Source organism: Lithobates pipiens, unplaced genomic scaffold, assembly GCF_037356315.1.
Source record: "Lithobates pipiens isolate NorthernLeopardFrog02 unplaced genomic scaffold, aLitPip1_a1.2 Scaffold_16, whole genome shotgun sequence".
In the NCBI taxonomy this organism is placed as follows: domain Eukaryota; kingdom Metazoa; phylum Chordata; class Amphibia; order Anura; family Ranidae; genus Lithobates; species Lithobates pipiens.
Window position 1 is genome coordinate 96853470 of NW_027507748.1, and position 13023 is coordinate 96866492.

The following is a 13023-nucleotide window of genomic DNA, read 5'->3' on the forward strand; positions in this document are numbered from 1 at the left end:
CCTGGCGGTTTAGTCAATCTTTTGTGTATTTTAGGAGTGTAATATATAACTGGAGTTTTAGTGGAATTTGAAATTAGGTATTCTGCTTCTTGAGTGCTAAGAATCCCCATATCCTTTCCTTTCTTTACATAACCTGCCAGTTTACGTTCATACTCAGATTTAGGATTTCCCTTCAATTTCTTATAAGTATTTTCCACTCTTAATAAATTCTCCATCTCTTCTTGGTAGTTGTTTTTTGTCTAAAATGATGAGACCCCCCTCCCTTGTCAGCCGGCCTAATGATCACATCTTTTTTCTTCCCCAGTTCTTTGATCGTCTTCCATATATTTTTTGCCTTCTTATCATTGCGTCTTTCTAATTTCCTTAAGTCATTCTCTTCCATTTTACAGAATGCTCCCAGGCATTGGTTACCTGGAGTGTTTGGATTAAAGCCAGATTTGTTCTTCAGATCTGTTTGAACATAAATCGATACAGGGATTTCTTTCATCTCTGTATTTAGTGCGAAGTGTTTCTTCAAATTGAGCTTTCTCATAAATTGTTTTAGATCTATATAGGTTTCGAATTTATCCAGACATTTGTCTGGGGCATACTTCAACCCCAAATCTAAGACTTGTATTTCTTCCTCAGTAAACTGTACTTGACTTAAGTTGTATATACCTTGTCCTGTTACAATCTTCTTCTTTTTCTTGTTCCTCCCTCCTCGGCATCCCCTGGTGCGTTTCTTCTTTCTCCATATCTCTGTGTGGGCCCTGTTCTCCCATAGTAGTTGTCCCGATGTCCCCTGGGGGTGTGTTCCATATACCCTCTGGGTTCTTCCTGATCTTCCAATTTCCTGTAGTACCTCCCTCTGAAGTCCCCTCTGTTGGTATTTCCTCCTCTCCATCCCGGCGTTCTGTAGGGAACTCTTACTGTCCATCTGCCAGGTGGTCTGTCTTTCGGTGCATTCCTGAAAAAATCCCTTTGTTCCCTATTGTACCTTCTAGGGGGATATTCTCTTCCATTATTTGGTGGTCCAGTTTCCTGAAGATATGGGTTATAGGTTTAATCTCGGATTGGTGAAAAACGGTTTCTAGTAGGGATATTATATCTAGGTGACCCATATTCCCCCTAATGTGGGACAGCCAATAATAATAAAACATCAGATAGTAAGAGTGACTGCATGTCAATATGGCTGCCTGTAATGAATGGCAAGCCAGTGTTCAAATACACTGGCTTGCCATATACTATGCTCTACCTCTCAGCACAAACTGACCGAAGGAATTGTAATTGCTAAAAAAAATTATGAAATTACAATTATTTGAATTTTTTATTTTTTTTTACTATTATCATATATGGATATTTACGTTCATTATCTGAGCTGAGTTTTAAATTCGTTTTGTACCCTATTTTTTTTTTCGAACTTTAGTGAATAGATCGGTAAGTGTCTCAGTGACAGCAGGTACACATTGTATGACATTTTATCTTATCTGGTGACGACCATTAGCTTTTTGCTTAAAAATACAAATTTGTTAAACTTTTAGCTTGCTCAAAATTACCAAAAAAACAAAACAAAAATAGAAATCTTATCCATGTGTGGTGTTCCTAAAATCAGGACAAATAATTTAATATATTTCCTCTATTTAATTAAAACAAAAAGAAAAACTGCAAACAAGTTATTTTTGGCGTTTTTTTTTTAATACTAAGGCACACATATGTTTTATTATATATATATATATATATATATATATATATATATATATATATATATATATATAAAATATATATAATATATTCCCACCTGTCATAAAAAAAAAAACAATATATAATGTGCAAGTGAACTTAATGTGAAAAATTAACAAATGTATGGCTTATACCAAAATTTTGACAAAAATTGGCCATTCTTTTCGCCTTGCAGTTTAAGGCCCAGAATTATCAAAATGTATTGAAATCCTAGGCATATCAGGTATTTTCAATATTGGGACAAGGAAATTTTAATGAATTTTATCAAATTTTCCTTTAGCCACCTTAGTATTTCCAAAATACAATTAGAAGCACAATTAAATGTCTTTTTTTTTATTTGCACTAAATGATGCGCTTATATCACATATGTGTGCTGAACATATATATTGTTTTTTAGAGGACAGATGGGATTATAAGTGTGGGTGTACTTTATGTGAAAGAGAAAATGTATGTTTGAACAAACATGGAGCTGAAATCTAGGTTTTGTTTTCCTTCAGAACGTGGGCATTTGCCAGCTTCCTTAAAGGTTAAACATCTCTGCTACTGACATTCACTGCTGTAGACATATCATTTCATGTCTGCCTATGTGTCTTTGTCTTTCTGCAGCTTATCTAACTGATCAGTGGCGTTACTGGGGCGGGTGTGACACCAGGTACACAACCAAAATGTGCATGGCCATCAGTTCGCTGCTGGCGGCCATATTCATTGTGGTTCCAAGCTTGCTGTCATCCAAGGGAGATTTGCCTTATCCCCTTTTGACAACAATCTCATGAATCTCTTGTCCCAGTGTTAGCCTCTTTTACTTTTCAAATTCCACAATTTAAAGGTACACTAGAGCACTCTGTAGTGTTAATGGTTTGAGGAGAACACTGGTTCTGTTCATCGCAAAGCTGTGAAAATCATTTTATCATTTTTTGGTATTTATCTGGCTCAGACAAGTGCCTGCAGTCCTTTCACTCATTTCTGAAATAGAAAAGTAGACTTAATACATAGCAAGTCATTCCGAGTTAACACATTTATTACCTGACTATTATCAATCAATTACATGAAAACATGCATCAAATTAACTTGGCTAAGGCACTTTTGCCACATAATGAAGACTAGATGTAGAGGCTGGTGTAACTTTGTTGACAAATTATTTTATAAAGATGTTTCCTTATCGTACATCACGGGACACAGAGTCATAGTAATAACTATATAAGTATATAGGGCACCTTCAGGTGATGGACACTGGCACACCCAAGACAGGAAGTTCACTCCCTATATAACCCCTACCCTTACCAGGAGTACCTCAGTTTTTCACCAGTGTCTAAGGTGTTGGTTCACGTTTGAAGATATGCTCTGAAGAGCTCCACTGGGAAAATACGGGATTAACGCAGCTTCTACAGACCGGATCCATCCAAAGTGTGACTGAGGCCAAAGTGGATGGTACCCCGGTCTCGTATGAGATGGACGGGTTTTGCATGTAACGCCTATCCTTGGAGGGCTGGACACCGCAACCCAGTGCTTTGGTCATGCTCACATTACCATACATTTTTCCCGGTGAGGTGCTATACAGGTCCAAGGGAGTGGAACCCTGTTAAAAAGGGGCCTGGTCCTTGAAGGTTTATTTAACACAGCTCGCCATAATGGGTGAAGGTTGGATTTGTCTGTTATCAGCCGTATCCTGCAGTGAGGATAAGGTAAGGGAAGAAGCCTAGGAACTGTAAAAAGTCCACCTATGGTTTTCCTTTTTGAGTAAAATGTTGTCATAGCTTAAATCTCCACTAGAAGGAGTAAATGCACATACCTTGGTACGTTGCCTCTCAGTGTCACAGCTAACGGCATGTGTGTGGTCTCGGCCAGCATCATATTTCAGGGGGATTCCTCATCCTGTAAAAAATTTGCCAATACTGCATTTTTCCCCCCTGGGGGAACTAAGGGGCTGGGAGGTACAACAGTAGTTTGTATTCTCCCCCCACCCCCTCCCTTGGGGGTGCGGCAGCTTCCCTATGTGTATTTTATGCTTCCTCACAGAAGCCAAGGATCCAGCCTCCTCTCCCTCCCCTTCCCTCTCGCTGAGTTCGCCAACTGGCAGACCCGAATGCCGCCCACGCGGGAACTGCTAGAAGTTTTAGAGAGGGAGGGCAGGTTGATAACTAGGGGGCCTGGCGCCGTGTGCAGGACGTGGAGTCCACAAGGACACCCAGTACAGACGCTGGGGATGCCGAGCACAGAAAACAGACTCTCCTCAGCTAGTAGCTGGAGAGTACAGCTGTCTGATTACACAATACACCACAGCGGTGGGGGCACATAAGACGCTGCATACAGGCATTCCCAATTAGAGGAAATACATTTTACTCAGCACCAGGTGGTGCATTTATTTAGTGCCCCTGTTTATGTAACTGAAGATGCTTTTTCTTAAGCCCTGCTGGGGCTAGAGGAGAGGTTAGTGGCTTTAATTGCATCTTCCATCCAAAGGGATAGGAAGCATGGTAGATACCCCTCCCCCACCTCAGACCCTTTATCAAGGAAACAATGGGTGGAGGATGATGTATTACCCTCAGGATCAGGAGGAAAGGCAATCCAATGATTCATCTTCTGAGGAATCAACGGTGGAAGAACCCTTTTCAGCCTTGTATATTGGCAGTGTCCTCGTAATTGCTGGTATAGTCTTTTAAAGAAATGGTCCATTCGACTTTCAACCTGCACTTAACTGAGCCAGCCGAAAGTTCAGTTTCTTCTTTGGGTTCCTTAAAACCTCTGCAGACTTTGCATGCGTTTCCCGTCCATGCATTACTGTAACAGCTTTATGCTGAATGGGATCATCCAGATAAGCATTTACTCCCTACAAAAAGATTTTCAGTGCTTTATCCCATGGAGGAGAAATTCACCAAAAGATGGAATTTACCAGCAGTTGACGCTGCTATATCCTGTGTGAATAAAAATCTAACTTTTCCAGTAGACAATGCTCAAATGCTTAAGGATCCAACAGATAAAATATTGAAATTCCTGTTAAAATCCTATTTTTCTTTGGCAGGTGCAGTTACTCAGCCTGCAGTCACTGCAATAGGCACCTGTCAATCCCTGAAGGACCAGTTTACACAGGCCTTTAAGAAGATTCCTGTGCAACAGGCCTGAGACTTGGCCGAAATGCCAAGAGCATTACGTTTTGCCATTGACACCATTAAGGATTCTATTCACCAGATGTCTTGATTTGCACTTGTGCTAGTGCATATGTGTAGGATCCTGTGTTTGAAAAATTGTTCAGCCGAAGCACCATGCAAAAGGCTCCTGACTGGTTTTCCTTTTCATGGGGATCGTCTATTGGGAGATGATTTGGACAAATACATCCAAAAGATTTCAAGTGGTAACAGTACTCTTTTGCAAGTCAAAAGAAGGAACAAATGCCCTTCATTTAAGCTGGCTCTTTCTCCAGGGCCAGGAGCATCTACCTCTAGGCAGTCGCGACGACCTCCGCCGTGTCAGAAACCATGAATCAGACCAAGATAGAAGTACAATTAAATCACACAGTTTATTAAATAAAAAGGTAAATAGAAAAAGCGTAGTCAAAGCATAGCCAGAGTCCAGTAACTGGATCGAGTAGTCAGCAAAGCCTGACAATGAAAGCGTGGGAATAAAACCCCTGGGTTGACTGACGGCTGGTACTCGTATACTTCCCAGCAGACCCTCCTCCATGACAGGGTCCCTGGGGAGATTAGTAACAAGGAAATTCTGGGGAGGGTATAGCTGAAATTCTAGTCTGTAACCCTCTCTTAGGAGACTTGAAATATATGGACTCTGTCTGCGTAACCTTCTCCCACTCTGAAAGGAACTTGCAGAGCCTTGCACCCACCTTTATGGTGGAGTCATTTGGTTTCTTTATGGGAAGAACCGGAAAAAAGGATCATACTCTTTTCCTTTCCCTTCCCAATACCCGACTTCTTCCTCTGGTCACTTCTCCCCTTGTGTTGACCTTTTAACGGGAGGCCACGAAAAAATGTCTTGCTCTTTTCTCTCTTAGGCTTCATCTGGAACTTTGCCTTCTCTGTGGACCGGGAGAGGACCTCATCCAGACCCGAGCCAAAGAGCAGGGAGCCCTCAAAGGGGATCCCGCACAGACGGGACTTAGAGGGGAAGTCCCTATCCCACGTTTTTACCCATAGGGCCCTCCTAGCGGAGTTCAGAAGTGCCGGTGATTTGGCCGTGGTTCTGACAGTCTCCACTGCTGCATCCGCCACATATGCCACTGCTCTGCTAATTACCTCCAGAGAGTCGACTACTTCCGGTTACACAAGCAGAAGCTAAGGCGGGGCCACCGCGTTTCGCCTCCCAGGCCCTCTGGAGCAAAGACTCAGGCCGCGTACACACGGGCGGACTGTTCGCCCAACTTTGTCCGCTGAACAGTGTTTGGGCGGACAGTCCGCCCGTGTGTGGGCTTTCAGCGGACAGTTTCAGCGGACAGTTGGACGGACAAAGTCTTTCGGAAATTCCGAAAAACTGTCCGCTGAAACTGTGTTTGAGCGAACAGTCCGCCCGTGTGTAGGCTACTTTCGAAATGAGCAAACTGTTCCTGCTCGGAAAGTCCGCCCATTTCGAGCGCGTGTACAGGTAGGCGGGGCCCGCGAAGGAGACGTCGCGGGCTCCGCCGCCTGGAATGGGCTTAAAGGGGAACCCCAACGCCGAAAAAAAACGCTACCCGGCCGGCCAGGAAAGGGGCGAGCGAGCGCGCCCCCCCTCCTGAGCCGTACCAGGCCGCGTGCCCTCAACATGGGGGGGTGCCTTGGGGAAGGGGGGGCCGCGCGGCCCCCCCACCCCAAAGCACCTTGTCCCCATGTTGATGAGGACAAGGGCCTCTTCCCGACAACCCTGGCCGTTGGTTGTCGGGGTCTGCGGGCGGGGGGCTTATCGGAATCCGGGAGCCCCCTTTAAGAAGGGGGCCCCCGGATACCGGCCCCCCACCCTATGTGAATGAGTATGGGGTACAATGTACCCCTACCCATTCACCTGTGAAATAAAGTACAAAAAAAAACACAACACAGGGAAAAAATATTTTATTGCACAGCTCCGGGGGTCTTCCGTCTTCGGGGGTCTTCTCGCCGGACTCCTCCGCTATCTGTGTGTAGCTCTTTTACTAGCGGAGGAGTCCGGCTTTCTTCCTCCCCGCCGCCGGCCTCTTCTCCCGACTTCGGGGGTCTTGTCCCCCTCTTCGGTTCTTCTGCCGGGCCACCGCGCCTTCTTGTAGCTCTTTTGCAGGCGGTGGCCCGGTCTTCTGTCGCCGCTGCCTTCCGTTCTTCTGTCGCCGCCTTCGGTTCTTCTGCCGGGCCACCGCGCCTTCTTGTAGCTCTTTTACAGGCGGTGGCCCGGTCTTCTGTCGCCGCTGTCGTCGCCGCCGCCTTCCGTTCTTGTTCTTCTTCTTGTTCTTCTTCTTCTTCTCCTGGAGATGTTGACTCGACGAGCTCTCCGGCCGGAATGCCAGAGCCGCCCTGCGCTGCCACTTATATAGTGACAATGGGGCGGTGTCACATGGTATATGTCACATGGGTTGGTCACATGGTGACCCCGCCCCCTTACGATGTCATAGTCCCCATGTGACATCAACCCATGTGACCAACCCATGTGACATATACCATGTGACACCGCCCCATTGTCACTATATAAGTGACCGCACAGCGCGGCTCTGGCATTCCGGCCGGAGAGCTCGTCGAGTCAACATCTCCAGGAGAAGAAGAAGAAGAACAAGAAGAAGAACAAGAACGGAAGGCGGCGGCGGCGACAGAAGACCGGGCCACCGCCTGTAAAAGAGCTACAAGAAGGCGCGGTGGCCCGGCAGAAGAACCGAAGGCGGCGACAGAAGAACGGAAGGCAGCGGCGACAGAAGACCGGGCCACCGCCTGCAAAAGAGCTACAAGAAGGCGCGGTGGCCCGGCAGAAGAACCGAAGAGGGGGACAAGACCCCTGAAGTCGGGAGAAGAGGCCGGCGGCGGGGAGGAAGAAAGCCGGACTCCTCCGCTAGTAAAAGAGCTACACACAGATAGCGGAGGAGTCCGGCGAGAAGACCCCCGAAGACGGAAGACCCCCGGAGCTGTGCAATAAAATATTTTTTCCCTGTGTTGTGTTTTTTTTTGTACTTTATTTCACAGGTGAATGGGTAGGGGTACATTGTACCCCATACTCATTCACATAGGGTGGGGGGCCGGTATCCGGGGGCCCCCTTCTTAAAGGGGGCTCCCGGATTCCGATAAGCCCCCCGCCCGCAGACCCCGACAACCAACGGCCAGGGTTGTCGGGAAGAGGCCCTTGTCCTCATCAACATGGGGACAAGGTGCTTTGGGGTGGGGGGGCCGCGCGGCCCCCCCTTCCCCAAGGCACCCCCCCATGTTGAGGGCACGCGGCCTGGTACGGCTCAGGAGGGGGGGCGCGCTCGCTCGCCCCCCTTTCCTGGCCGGCCGGGTAGCGTGCTCGGACAAGGGTCTGGTGTGGACTTTGGGGGAACCCCCACGCCGATTTTTTTTCGGCGTTGGGCTTCCCCTTTAAGCCCATTCCAGGCGGCGGAGCCCGCGACGTCTCCTTCGCGGGCCCCGCCTACCTGTACACGCGCTCGAAATGGGCGGATTTGCCTCCGCCTTACGTGGGCGAGTCCGTTCATTTCAAAAGTTGAGCGGACTGTTTGGCAAACAGTTCGTTGAAACAGTCCGCTCGTGTGTGGGCAAGTCCGCTCATGCAAATTTTGAGCGGACTGTTTGCCGAAACTGTTTGCCGAACAAGGTTGGGCGAACAGTCCGCGCGTGTGTACGCGGCCTCAGACTTGTCCATCTGGTCCTGAATATTGCCTGAATCCTCAAAGGACAGATCAGACCTTTTGGACACCTGTTCTAGGGCAGCGTCTAGAAAGGAATCTTAACAAAATGTTCTTCCTCCTTGTCCTTAAAGGGACATCTTCGCTTCCAGGCTTTTAGTCTAAGAAGTTTACGCTCTGGTTCCCTCCATTCCCTGATGATTATATCCTTTAGGGACTGGTGAACTGGAAACGTTCTGACCTGCAGTTTTCCTAGGCCCCTATATACGCTATCTTGGGCTGATACCTTGGCAGATGGTACCTGTATATCCTCTGAGGCATAAAAGGCTTTTAGCAAACCCTCCATATCGTCTGCTTAAAAAAGGAGACCACCAGGCTTAGCCTTCCCCTGCCTATCCTGGTCCGAATCCTCCTCCCAGAGCTCAAATCTGGAACTTGACCCTCCTCCACTTCCGACTGGTAGGAGACTTGGTCTTGGGACCCTCCCGTATATGACGTGGACAGGTCCTCCTGCGAGAGAGGGGTGTCTCTACCTGAGGGACCCTCTTCTTGACTTTTTTCAAATGTAGTCCTGAAGGACTGGAGGGTTGCTAGCATCTCAGACTGCAAAGCGCGACACTCTTTCACTACCTGAGCTAGCTTAAAAATGCACTTATCGCAAAAAGGTTTGCTGTGGTTTTGCAGAATTTTTGCGTTACAATACCCACAGCGCCGGGACTTAAAGGTAGCTTTCCCTTTGGACCTACTGGCCGACCCCTGGGCAGGGCATTTGGTCCCTGGAAATAATAAACAGGCAAAAATAAGCTACCCACGTCCTGAGGGGAGAAGGAAATTGCAACACTCAGAATATGTCCCTGCCCCTTCATTACACAGCCGGATCACTCACCCCCTGTGGCGACCTCACTGGCTGTCTGCTCAGGCGTGCCTTCTTTCTCTGCCCAGCAGGACCGATGTGTCTGGAAACTTAGCACCCTTTTGAGCGTCCCCTCCTGCTTTCCCGCTGGTTTTAATGCCTTATCGGCTGTGCCTGTAGGTGTAGTAGTGCTGCCTGGGCAATATACAGCTGCACCTCTCAGCAGCACTCATTCCGGTGATCAACGCCATTTTGGTGAGGTCCGGCACCCAGAAATGACATCAACATGGCCGCGACGGACTTCCGGGCATGCGCAGTAGCACTGGAACGCACGCTGAGCGCCAGCCAAGCCACAACCACCGTTCAGAGAGGGAAAGGACGCCCACCGCACTCTGACAAATGGCTCCAGCGGTCCCTCTCGACTTTCCAGCGTCAGGTATGGGGGAGGAAGCAGTCCTTGCGGGGAGTAGTGGTTTAAGACAACTCCCCTGTATTTTCCACCAACACTGAGGAGCACTGCCCCAGAATTTCCTACGATAGGAACAAATTACCCCCGGGAGGAGCCAGGCCCCTCCTCTGAGCCTCAGACCCTGGGGGAGAGTTGAAAAAAAGGTCCCCGACCTTTCCAAGCCCTTAGAAAAAAAGGAGAAACTTAGTTTAAATGCCACTCGTGGGAAACACAATCAATAACTGAGGGTCCCAGAGAGGGGTGGGGACTTTTAACTATGTTGTTGATTGTGTTTACTGTCAAGTGGACCAGTCATCTCTCAGGTGTGCCGTCCTGGAAGATGACTGGAGAAAATAATGAAATAACAAATCTCTATCTAAATGCAGTGTACATGTATCTTGTTTCTTGAGGAAAATTACTGAGATTTAATTGCAAACATACCTTTGAATGATTCCATTCAGTCTTTCAACTAAACCAGTCGTTCGCAGATGGTACACAGAGTTGTAGCTTTGCCCTATTTGAAGGTCACTATTCTCTTTATTTAACTAAAACCAGGGGTTGAAAAAAGCAAAGGAACATATATAAAAATTATATACATATGAATTAATTTTGTGTAACACATAGCAAACAAATGTTGATCATAAGATTTAGTTTATTACAAAATTCCTTGCCCTGGTCAGTCAATTGACACTTGTGGCTGTGCTAGGTTATTACCTTACTGCTGTAAGGTAAACAGCATGTAGAAAAGGAGGAAGGGGTTAACACTCTTTCACGCTGTGGTGTTTCTGCGCGTCCCTTATTGGGTATGCAGTGAAAGCCTGGGGGGTCCTTGAGCGGTCCTTCCGTTCTCTCTCACGCTGTATTGATCTCATATATTCAGTGTGCCAAGGTATAAAGAAGGGAATATAGAGCCTACCATAGTGTAGTATTTTTCAACACAATAGTGGTTTATTCAGTAAAAACAGTTGATTACTCACATTTCGTATATAAATAAATGCACCTGACCGTATCTTCCAGTTTCTCTATGCCTCTTTATCCTACGCGTTACGTCACAACGCACGTGACTTCGACTGGGATGAGGCTTATGGGCAATGTAGTGTGTTTATATGGATCTGTAGGGTGGTGCTTATCAGTGGTCGGCCATTTTCTAGAAGCCCATGATTGAGATACAAGTGCCGGCCATTTTCCTGGTGATTGTTGTGTGGGCTACGATCGCGGCCATTTTTTTGTAGATATTTCAGACAGGATGTGAATAGGATGATATATATAGATAAAATCCGAAGGCGGACGTGACGATCTACTCTGTTGACTAGTTCAGAATGGACGTGGCCTGCATTCTTATCTTGATGTCAGCAGAGATGATTCAGATAAAGAAATCTATATGCTGGCATCAAATCATGTTTATTCAGTGATAGAATTGGTTAATTCATGTAGTTACCAGCACCAGTGGCTACAATTCAGGTAGAATTATTGAGTATATTGCCACGAGTTGGTAGATGAATAATAGATAGTTGAAAAATAGAAAAAATAGAGTTTAAAATTACAACAATTTATTAGCGATATTAAAGATTAAAAATATATATAAAAAAAATAATAATTGGAAACCGATGAAAGGAATGTTTTAGTTAAAAATAGTAATAATTTTAGCGAACAATATATTTCATAATAGTTAGAAATTAGATATGTATATGGGCACAGCCGTATGTATATGTATAGATACACGTACATGGGCACAGCCATATGTATAGATACATATAATGGACAGACTCCGGAAGTGATGTTCAGATACTTTTAATCCACAGTAACACAGAGATTCATTCAAGGCGATTGTATATAAAAAATATAAAAATTATATAAAAATTAATGAGTAAAAGTATCAAAACAAGAGGAGGACAGGGATCTTTAATAAGAGTAGTAGATGCTGTATCGGAGAGGAGAAGGTATATTTGGTGTTGGATACATTTTATTTAAAAGTCACTAATGAAGCAGTTCAAGTCGAATTCTATGTTTAGGCCATGGGGGGTAAATGTGTCAAGGATAAAAATCCATTTTGATTCCATTTGGCTTAAAGTTCTGACCTTATGCCCCCCTCGCCAGTGTTTTTTGTATGGCTCAATCCCCCAAAATTTAAGGTGTGAGGGATCTTTTTTGTGGTGTGTTGCAAAATGTTTGGACACGCTATGCTTATCAAAGCCTTTTAGAATATTTTGTACGTGTTCTTTGATCCTTACTTTGAGGGGCCTTTTAGTAAGTCCAATGTATTGTAGGCCACAGCTGCATTCTAGTGCATATACTGCACCTTCTGTGTTGCAGCAAACAAAGTCGCTCATTTCGTATGTATTGCCCGTACTAGTAGAAGTGAATTTGAATACTTTTTGTGCTGGCTTTTTTGTTTTGGTGCAAGCGAAACAGCGTTTGCAAAGGTAGAAGCCCTTTCCTGTTAAAAACGTGAAATTGTTGGTAGGTGGATCTGGTAATTTTTTTACGATTTTGTCTCTCAGCGTCGGGGCGCGTCTGTAGATGAACTTTGGCATGGGCGGAAGAATAGTTTTTAGTTGTGTGTCATTTAGTAGAATGTGCCAATGTGTTTTTATAATATTCTCAACTTTTTTATGTTGAGCATTATATTCTAATATGATTGGTATGTTGTTTGGCCTTGTATCTGTTTTTTCTTTATCTTTAATTAGTTCTTGACGGTTCATCTCACTTACTTCACAGATTTTATCTTCGATGTAGTTGTTTTTATAGCCCTTTTCTATAAATCTCTGACCTATTTTGTTAGCTTGATCGAGAAAATCATCTTTCTTAGTGCAATTTCTTCATAGTCGCATCAATTGGCCCTTTGGTATGTTAAATAAGCAGCTTGTTATCGGTATGTAGCTGTTTTTATCCACATTCTTAAAGTATGTTCGTGTGCTAAGGGTGTTGCCATCTTGGATGATGTCCAAGTCCAGAAAGGTCACCTGTTTCTGGCTTATGTCCCACGTCAAGGTGATATTGCGGTCGTTTTTATTTAGATTTTCCAGAAAACTTACTAGGCTACTCTCTTCTCCTTTCCAGAGGATGAAGTTATCGTCAATGTAGCGTTTGAACACTAATTACTCTGTGGGTGTATCCGTGAAGACCGATTCTTCTTCCCATTTGGCCATAAATAGCCCTGCTACGCTGGGCGCAAATTTTGCGCCCACTGCTACACCTGTCTTCTGGTGAAAGTAATTTCTGTTA